The following is a 10,533-nucleotide window of genomic DNA, read 5'->3' as shown; positions in this document are numbered from 1 at the left end:
CGAGAGAGCTCTGTGAACACCATTGACTCTATCTTGACTAGATCGTCGGAGGCGAGACGCCCGATCAAGACGATCGGCTCCGTTTCTTCTTGTGATTCTGTTTTCTTTCGGGAGTGAGAGGTTGATTGATCAAGGAGCAAACCGGATCGAATCGGATTCTGAGGAGTTCGGTGCGAGAAACTTCGGTTCAAGGCGATCGACAAAAGTAGCACTAACAACAAAAAAAAAAATTTTTTTTTTTAAAAATTTTTTTTACATCTTTTTTTTAACTTCAAAATTTTATTAAAAAAACCAACAAAAACACAAACCCACCCCCCCCCCCCACCCCACCCCAAAAAAAAAAAAAAAAAAAAAAAAAAAAAAAAAAAAAAATAAAAACAAAAAAAAAAAAGAAAAAAAAAAAAAACCACCAAAACCAAATAAAAAAAAAATTATAGAATAGAAGAACAAAAAACATATTTTCATAAACATAAAATTAAAAAACAATTATCAAAAAAACACAAAAACCAAAAAGCAAAAAGAGAGAAAAAAAAATTTTTAAAAAAAAGAGAAAAAAAAAAAAAAAAAACAAAAAAACAACCACCCAAAGAAACTACCCCCCTCCCCCCAAAAAAATTCCAAAAAAAAGACCAGAGAAGAATAATGGAGTAAGAACTGCGAGGAAAGAATGCTGGAACCTAATCTCAAACTAGGGCTGCTGGAACCTTAAAACCGTGAGGAAAGAACGCTGGAACCTTTCTTCTTCTTCAAAACCTTAAGACCATAAAGCTGGAACCTTATCTCAAACTAGGACTTATTTCTTCTGCTTCAAGATTGTTCTTCTCCTTCGATCAAAAACAGGGAAATGATCTACGACTCAAGCTACTTCTTCTGCTTCTGCTTCCTGCTTCAAGCTATAAAATCTTCTTCTTCTACTTGCTGCTTCAAGGTACTAGGGCTTCGTCTGCTCCTCTGCGACCAAAGATTTTGAAATGAACTGGGAGTAACAACGGAATGCCCGCTTTTGATTGATTTGGAAAATGTAAAAGAAGTGGAATATGAATTGAACCACGTAACTTGAACCGCCTTAAGGATTTGGACCGAACTGGTAGGCCAACCACTGCTTTACCACTTTGATTGAGTTTTTTAATAATATAATCAATCCAGCCGTCCGATCAAGCGTCAGACCAATTTTGCTGAGGTCCTGCGTAATTAATGCGCAGGACCGTCAAGCGAGCCGTCCGATTAAATCGGACGGCTAGACTCATCCTCTCATTAAAATATTCAAAACCCACCTCTATTCTTTGTTTTTTGCTGATAGTTCGGTCCAATGACAAACCAGCGGTTCGAGTTGAACGGTTCGAGTGGTTTATGTAATTGAAGTATTGGTATTTCATACAAGTTTGGTTAATACGTTTTAAAAATATAAAATACAAAATACGTATATACGAATTCAAAACCAAAATCAGCGGTTCAATTTTGCTTTTCAAAATGTTTTGAAAACACCCAAAACCCATGGCTTTCACCTCGCACAACTCATTTTACGATTTGGAGCTCTGAAAATCTGGAGAAGAACAGCAAGCCCTCTTGAGAACAACGAACTCGCTTCCGTTGATCGAAATCAGTTGCTCATCTTGAGAATGAACTCGCTTCGTTGATTGCATCTTGGCATCTTGGAGAAGCTTGTTTCATTTCAAAATCAAAAGCCTAACAACTCTAAAGGTTTGATTGTTTCTGCATTTTCTTCTTTTTCGTCTGAGACTACTTACTTGTGCGGGGAAGTCACTTGAATCTTGGCCAAGTTTCAAAGAACCAGCTCGTTCTTTGACGGGGCTCTTTGCTTAGGTTACTCAATCCTTAACTCCGACAAAGGAAATGGACGCCGTGTTCATTTTCTCTGTAATTTTCTTGTTTGTGTCGCTTCTTTCTAACGCAGCACCCAGTCTGGATGAGGATAAACGAGCTTTGCTGGATTTCATCCACAACTGTCCGCACTCTCGGAGCCTCAACTGGAATGTTAACTTACCTGTTTGCCGCGATTGGATCGGAGTGACTTGCAGTCCTGATAACTCTCGAGTTATAGCTCTTCGATTGCCTGGAGTTGGATTTCAAGGTCGGATTCCGCCTAACACTCTCAGTCGCCTTACGGCGCTTCAAACCTTAAGCCTCAGATCCAACGCGTTCTCTGGCCCCTTCTCTCCAGATTTCTACAACCTCACAAAGCTATCATTCCTGTATCTTCAGTTCAACCACTTCTCGGGTCCTTTGCCCTCAGATTTCTCAGCTTGGAAAAATCTTACTATCCTTAATCTCTCCCACAACGCCTTCAACGGCATTATACCTTATTCTATTTCGAATTTGACTCAGTTCACTGCTCTAGATCTCGCAAATAACTCGCTTTCTGGTGAAATCCCTGCTCTAAATCTCCCCTATCTGCAACAATTAGACCTTGCGAACAATAGTCTGACTGGAAATGTCCCAATGTCTCTTCGGAGGTTTCCCAATTCGGTTTTTCTGGGTAACAATATCTCTTTCACAAATACTCCCCTTCTCCCTGTTGGTGCACCTCCTTCTCCTCAATCTTCTCCAAGTAGTTCTAAGCTAAGTGAATCCGCATTACTTGGTATCATAGTAGGTGGATGCGTTTTGGGGTTTCTGATTTTTGCTTTTGTACTAATTGTTTGCTGCTCGCAAAGGAAAAGGGAGAATAGTTTTGCTGGGAAGGTACAGAAGGGCACAAGTTCACCAGAAAAAATGGCTCCAGGTAGCCATGATGGAAATAACAGATTGGTTTTCTTCGAGGGTTGTAATTATGCATTTGACCTGGAGGATTTGTTGAGGGCTTCTGCTGAGGTGCTTGGGAAAGGAACGTTCGGTACAGCATAAAAGGCGACTCTGGAAGATGCAACCACAGTGGTCGTGAAGAGGTTGAAGGAGGCTACTGTAGGGAAGCGGGAGTTTGAGCAGCAGATGGACTTGGTTGGGAGTATTAAGCATGAGAATGTGGTTGACATCAGGGCCTAGTACTATTCCAAGGAAGAGAAACTCATGGTCTATGACTACTACCATCAGGGGAGCGTCTCTGCCATGTTACACGGTATGCTGCTTTGCTAATTATCCTCATGGCTTTCAATTTTTTCTTTCAATTCCTCAAGTAAATAGGTAAAGAAGAACAAAATGCATCTCACTATTGAGAACTTTCACCCTAATCTCAAAGCGCAGATGTGCATTTCTAAAAGGCATTTCTTAATGCCTATAATTAGTTACTCAACCTTTTACAATTAACCTCATAATTTTTGAAAGATGGCTATTTACTTGTGTCAATCTGCTTCTTTCAGTGGATCAAGGGTCCCTAGAACTTTGTGCTCGTTTTTTAGTTCAAATCTAGATAGCATTTTTTTTAGATTAATTTATGTTCAATTATTGATGAGACTCAATGTATTTTATGACAGGTTCCAGCTTTGCCTATCCATTTACTTTTCAAACATCAGAAATATCTTCTTCTTCTTTTTTATTTTATTTTTTAATATTAAAATCTTGATGTTATTGTTTTTGAGATTTTCTTTGGGTAGGATATGATGATCTAGAACTGCATCGTTCTGCTTGATTTTGGTCTTTTTTTGATTTTCTAAGTAACGGAGCCAAAATCTTGTAAATTCAAGTTAATTTTATAATTGACTAGATATCTACTATGTATAGAAATGTGACAGGATTTCAATTTTGGGATTCTAGCTTAATATCATGTCAAGTGTCTCTATATACTTCTATGTTCTTTACCCATGATGATAAATGAGATGTCTAATTGGATGAGCTCCATAAAAAATGTTTTGGCCCTGACCATATTTTACTATTGTTTTGGAGAATTATTCTCAATTTTGGTTTTTTCCTCTTCTTTCAGAATTGGTGGTGAAGATGAGATTCTATTCCAGATCTTGAATATGACAACCCATAGACCTCATTGATTCTAGAAACCCTAGGTGTGATAAGTTCTGTCACTACATCCTCTTCTTTTTGTTTGTAATTTTATGCAATTACATTGCAATTCCCTTGATTGAAGTTCTAGCTTGAGCTTTGAATCAGGTTTTCTCTCGTCAAAATCCAAGCAATTTTCTAAAACCCTAGCTTCCTTACATCAAAACACTTCAGGTTTTCCTGCTGAAATTCAGATCAGTAACTCATATTCTAATTTCATCAAATATGCAGCCTCTGAAGCTTTTTGCTTGTCTCATTTAAACTCATTTTCTTTAATTTTGAAGTCAAGTTTCCATCAAGAACCACATCCTAGGTTTTGAGAGCCTAGCTCAAATCAATTTATTTTTATAGTGTTTCCTTGGAACCATAGTGTCATACCATAAAATGTAATGTTGCATTTTCTTTTCCTGTGCTATGCATTCTGATTCTACATGAGTTTGGCACGCCTACAAATTATTTCTTTTCCTGTGCCATACATTCTGATTCTACATGAGTTTGGCACACGTACAAATTATAACTAGCCATGCATGTGGTGATCATTACATTGACTACTAAAAGATAGTGCTAAATTTAGAGCTACTTAATAGTCAACCTCGACGTTAGTGTTTAACTGTTAGAATTGGATTATTTTGATACAGTTTCTCATCAAGCTCATTCTTGGATTGTTTTGATTAATGGCTTTGTGCTTAATTTCTGTTTACTTAGCTTGACTAGCTTTTAATTTCTGATTCATCCAGTTAATGATTCTAGTTGATGATGCTGGTGGAGCATTTCCATCCATTAATCACTTCCCATGGTTCGGTGTTACCCTTGCAGTGCCATTTTTCCTTTTCAATGTTGGTGTTTCAATTAGTTTGGTATTCAAGGTAAATTCTAGAAGTCTAACTTGAATTTACAGGTACATATATTTGATTCAATTTCATGAAGATTGGTGAAGAACCTTAACGAGACATGATGCACTGGGGTAATCCCATTTACAATCCTCTTTATTTGTTCTTACATTTAAATTGAAGTATCATTCAGTGATATTTTTCTGTTGTATTATTTTATAAGATTCATCTGATTTTGATTTCTTGACACCAATGGAAGTTTACTTTGTGCGGGATATTGGAAAAGAGTAAGCTCATCCTCTGCTTCCATAGGAAAAAGAAATTCTATGCAATGCACTTTTTTGTTGATTCTTCATACATATATATTATTCACAGAAAGCAAGGCTTCATACTTTAGATAATAGTATGTTACCTTTTTTTTTTTTTTAGTTCTTTGGGTCTTTTGTCAATTATTCAGTTTCCTTTATAATATTATATTCAACTTGATCTTTTATTGTGTGTGAATTTCTTTTTACATCTCTTGTATTCAATCATCCATCAGAAATGTGATGTTCCTTTTTCACTTGGTTTTATTTTTTAGTTTTTTATGGCCAAAATTAGTTGAAACTAGAGTTTGTTTTGGTAGGAGTCTTCACACAAATTCCATTGTCCCTCTGTTGGGGACCATATAGAGTTAGCAGAAATGTTAATGGACATACCCTAAATTGGATACTCAATATTTCTCATTTTCTTGTGATAGAAAAAAGGGATCAAATCTCATATATTTATCCATGTAATATGTGTTGCCACTGTTATGTATGTGCGTGATTATGTGCATGTTGTACTGTCGAGCTTTACAGTGCCCATGTGTTGAAAAAAATTTGATATTTTTTTGTGTGAATAAAAAATAGAGCAAATTGCACTGGCAACCCAAAATTCCATCTGCAAAGGTTCCGCTCCAACCAAATGTGGGAAACTCAAGCGCCATCTCAAAGGGCTGGGGATGTCTACAGCCAAAAGAAGAGGTGAGCCTATAGCACTCCATCTCAAAGGGCTGGGGATGTCTACACCAGGGCCAAATGGAAGCAAGGGGCTGATTCCAAATGTGTTTGGGGAAGGGGCAGGTGATGAAAAGGTCAATTGGGTCTCTTCAATATTGACCTCCCACTACTTGTAGTTTTGGATCTCTTTTTGCCGCTAACTTGTCGACTTTTTCTTAATCATGTGTCAGTTACTAGTTTTTGGCTAGGATACCTTTTTCTAGATTTCTTACTCTGCCTGCAACATGAGTGTCTAATTCTGCACCATATCAACCCACAAAAGCTTTAGAGTAATATTAATTGTAGCATTTTTGTGAAATCAGTACCTCAATCTTTATTATGAATTTGACGAGCCTTCTTTTCGACCATTTTATTAATAATCATATTTTTATATTCTTATTTAGGTCATTCATGGTTTTAAAATTTCCCTTACATTATTTTGATAATTTTCTCTTCACTTTACCAGAATGGAAAGAAGCATAATATGTGTAAACAATGTTTTGAATTCTTGATGTTTATTCTATTTTTAGAATTTTACTCCGTTTACTCATTGTTCTTGGTATATCTATTTCATTAGCTACCATCTTGATTTATAATACTAAGTAGAAACACAATAATTAATCAACTGCAACGAAGAAAGTTATACAGAAAGTTATACTGAGCTCGGCGAAGCTCTTTGTCTTGGGTGTGCTGCTGCAAGGTTTGTCTATTCCCACCTCTAAATTCTTCTGCAGAAATATCTTAATTCTTGCACACTGCACATTATAGGTACAGAGAACAATGACTGAAAAGACCTTTATTATCTAATCAGGTGATTTCTCTTGGTCTAATTTTTCTGTTCATTGCAGTGTTCTGCCTTACTGAAGTTCTGGCCCGCCAAGGCAAATGCCTAGTTTGAGTCTTCAGGGCGCCACTTTGTATAAAAATACCAAAAGTTAGGTCTGATCTCAAAATCATGCCCCAGGACCCCACATAGGTGGGACCAGCACTCAATAATGGCCTTTATTCATGATAATATTTCAATTTTCAACAAGTCCAAATTACTTACATGTGCTCCATAAAGCAAATATTACCACGCTGTTGAACATGCTTAGCAGTATGAAGGCAAGTCATGGCGGTGGTCAGGTGCCTTGACAACTAGGTGACACCAAGTTGAGCATCATATTTGGAGAACGTCATGATCAGTCCAGCTATACACACGAGTTCATTGGTTCATTTTCTTCTGGTTGGCCCATAAATGTTGTATGTTGGTGCTTCAACGAAGACTTGCTTTCCTGATTTGTTTGATATTTCTGATTCAAAATGTCACCTATGATGACTCATTACTAAATGAGAATGGTAGTGCTTCATTTCAAGTTTTCAGTTGCCTGGTAACCATGAGCTTGGCATTGTTACTGCTACTAATGAGTTGTGTACTTCTAGGTGGGTACTTCCACGGGCGTAATCATTTAGATTATGGAGTTGACATAGATCATATACGGTGGTGGTTAGGTGTACTGCAGGTAATAGTTTTGAATAGAACATCGCTTTGAATATTTTCCTCTCTTCCTCTGTTATTATGTGGTTTCGTGGACAGAATACTCTTCCTCAGTTCATTTGAATGGTTTTCTGAGTTGTTGGCCTTTTATTTATTTTTTTTTTTCCGGGGGGGGGGGGGGGGGGGTTATCATGATCTTATTGTCGTGATGTTGAAACATTGTGATATTGATCTAATCAATGGTACAATGTTCATCCATTTTGCAATTCATTTCATAGGTTCAGACATTAGTGTTGTCATTCATCTGGCTGTAAATATGATTTTATTGGTATGAGGCTGTAAGTATGATAACTGCTAATAAAAACTTCCTTGGATAATCTATTTATAGTAATAGCTTAAATAGATCTCACATTGTCCATAACTTTGAAATGGAATCTGTTGGAGACTTTAGATGAGTCTAAGCTTATATTAGCACACAAACTCGATACAATGTATGGGCTACAGTTCTAAGTGAAATGTTTTGCACTCATGGTAAACATCTATAATGCTACACAATCTAGTATGTCCAATACAGCACATTAAAGTGCGAATCTACAGTTCCTTTATGCATGACTTCATAAACGATATCATCGATCTTATCTTAAATAGTTAGCATTACATCCCATTACAGGGAAGTTAAGACCGATAGAAAATGGAGTGGTGTTCACAGATGATGCAGGAGTGAGACACAGAGCATACTTAAAGAAGGGAGCCATGAATGAGATAATCTTATCAGCAGGAGCCCTTGGCAGTCCACAACTGTTGATGCTGAGTGGGGTTGGTCCTGCCCAACACCTTAAATCCCACAACATCAAGGTGACATTGGACCAGCCCCTAGTGGGGCAAGGACACCAACGGTACAAGTAACCAAATGATAAATCAATTATACTTCTTTCATGCTTAAACATTGATCTATGTAACTCTGCTGTTACCTATTTGTTGAGTCTGATTACTTATTTGTTGTTTTCCATATGTGCCCTTTGATGAATTTGCGAACTTCCAGAAGAGACCTGATGAATAAGTTGTTAAACTCATTTATTTTGGAACATAAACCTTTAAGTTCTTGGAATAGAATTTGTTAATTTTTTTGGCTATATGAACCTGTGAAAAGCATCTTCTTTCTAAGCTTTCAAGTTAAATACTAAATCACGGTGAATGAATCAGATGCAATGTTTCCTTTGAATACCAGTTGAAGTCCTCTTGCAATTGTGATGTTACCTTTATTTATTTATTATCTGGACTTCAATGTCTTCTTTTGAATATTGGGGATGCCCCAGTTGAGTTAAATCTATCTTATATAGATGGGAAATCATGTTTTAGGTTTCTAGTTGCTTGCAATATTAAAAAACAATGTCTTTTGCATGATTGTTCCAGTTACCTACTGGAGTTTAAAGATGATGAAGAAAATGGATCTCTACCCCAGAGGAAAGTACCCTTCCACAAGGTTGTTGAGCTGCCTGAGGGACATCGCCAGTGACAACGTCTGTTGTGTTTGCATTGCCACCATTCGTGTTCTTTTCCAGCCAGATATACTTACTGTGTATCTCATGTTCCGTCGCATTATAGCAGTTCGAGTTTGTGGGCAATTACTTGTGCTATTCCTTGTCTAGAACTGTATAGGTCTTGTGATAATTTATTCTTATCAATGGGTTTGGTAATTTTCCCATTGATTTTTTCAGTTCTTGCAGTTGCTAGTCATTCCCCCTTTTTTTAAGGTCCAATATGGAGTAGAGATATGTTTCTTTACATTGTGAGTGATCTTGAGGTAATTTTCCCATTGGTTCATGAGGTGAAAAAGCTAGCAGTGTCTGGTGAGATTACATGTTAATTTTTTTACCCCATGGTTGGTTGCTCAATTATGGGATAGTTTTTTTTGGGTTCCAATACAAATGTACTTCACATAAATAGTTGGTATGTACAGTGGTTATTCTAATTTACCAAAAATATGTGATGATATGAAGATTTGGTATGTGACCATGCGCTAACGTTTATGCAAAGTGGGTAAAACATAATGGTTTCGTTCTGAAGCTACTTGAAACGAAATGATTCCATTTCATCAGACTGATCACAGGGAGGAAACAGAATGATTCCATTCTAAAGCTACATGAAACAGAATGATTCTGTTCAAAAAGGAACCATTCCGTTTCATAAGACTGATCATAGTGTTGAAACATAATGGTTTCGTTCATCAGACTAATCATAGTGTTGAAACGGACTGATCAAAAGGAACCATTCCGTTTCACTAGACTGATCACGTGTTGAAACGGACTGATCAAAAGGAACCATTCCGTTTCACTAGACTGATCATAGTGTTGAAACGGAATGGTTTCGTTCATCAGACTGATCATAGTGTTGAAACGGACTGATCAAAAGGAACCATTCCGTTTCATAAGACTGATCACAGTGTTGAAACGGAATGGTTTCGTTCATCAGACTGATCATAGTGTTGAAACGGACTGATCAAAAGGAACCATTCCGTTTCACAAGACTGATCACAGTGTTGAAACGGACTGATCAAAAGGAACCATTCCGTTTCACTAGACTGATCACAGTGTTGAAACGGAATGGTTCCGTTCATCAGACTGATCACAGTGTTGAAACAGACTGATCAAAAGGAACCATTCCGTTTCACTAGACTGATCACAGTGTTGAAACGGAATGGTTCCGTTCATCAGACTGATCACAGTGTTGAAACGGCCGATCAAAGGAACCATTCCGTTTCACTAGACTGATCACAGTGTTGAAACGAAATGGTTCCGTTTAAAAAGGAACCATTTCGTTTCATCAGACTGATCACAGTGTTGTAACCCGAATGGTGTTTGTTCATCGATCGATCACGATTGTTGCAACCGAATGGTTCTGTTCCCCAACAGTGTGGAACCATGTTCATCGATCGATCACGGTTGTATCTGGTTCGTTCATCGATCGATCACGATGTTGAAACCGAATGGTTTTCCATCCGACCGATCATCGATGTTGAAACAGTATCGATCAAAAGGAACCATTCCGTTTCACCAGATCGATCACGGTGTTGAAACGGAATGGTTACGTTTAAAAAGGAACCATTTCGTTTCATCGATCGATCACAAGTGTTGAAATGGAATGGTTCCGTTTAAAAAGGAACCATTCCGTTTTAGCATATTCATGACCCATTTGAACGGAATGGTTCCGTTTCATCAGACTGATTACAGTGTTAAAACGGAATGGTTCCGTTTAA

The 10,533-nt window shown here is 37.4% G+C and overlaps 1 pseudogene across 1 annotated transcript; it reads left to right on the top strand.

Annotated features, from left to right (window-relative positions):
• The first annotated feature begins 1,511 nt into the window (after positions 1-1,511).
• On the top strand, positions 1,512-9,468 carry LOC149011450 (inactive leucine-rich repeat receptor-like serine/threonine-protein kinase At5g24100 pseudogene; annotated as a pseudogene). Its single transcript, XR_016174656.1, has 3 exons — positions 1,512-3,076; positions 4,850-7,302; positions 8,691-9,468. The product of XR_016174656.1 is annotated as an inactive leucine-rich repeat receptor-like serine/threonine-protein kinase At5g24100 pseudogene (transcript).
• Positions 9,469-10,533: the final 1,065 nt, after the last annotated feature.

This window comes from Hakea prostrata, chromosome 7 (assembly GCF_041222555.1).
Source record: "Hakea prostrata isolate BN-2017 chromosome 7, UWA_Hpros_2, whole genome shotgun sequence".
In the NCBI taxonomy this organism is placed as follows: Eukaryota; Viridiplantae; Streptophyta; class Magnoliopsida; order Proteales; family Proteaceae; genus Hakea; species Hakea prostrata.
The sequence above is the reverse complement of the archived record's forward strand: the minus strand, read 5'-3'. Positions and strand labels throughout refer to the sequence as shown.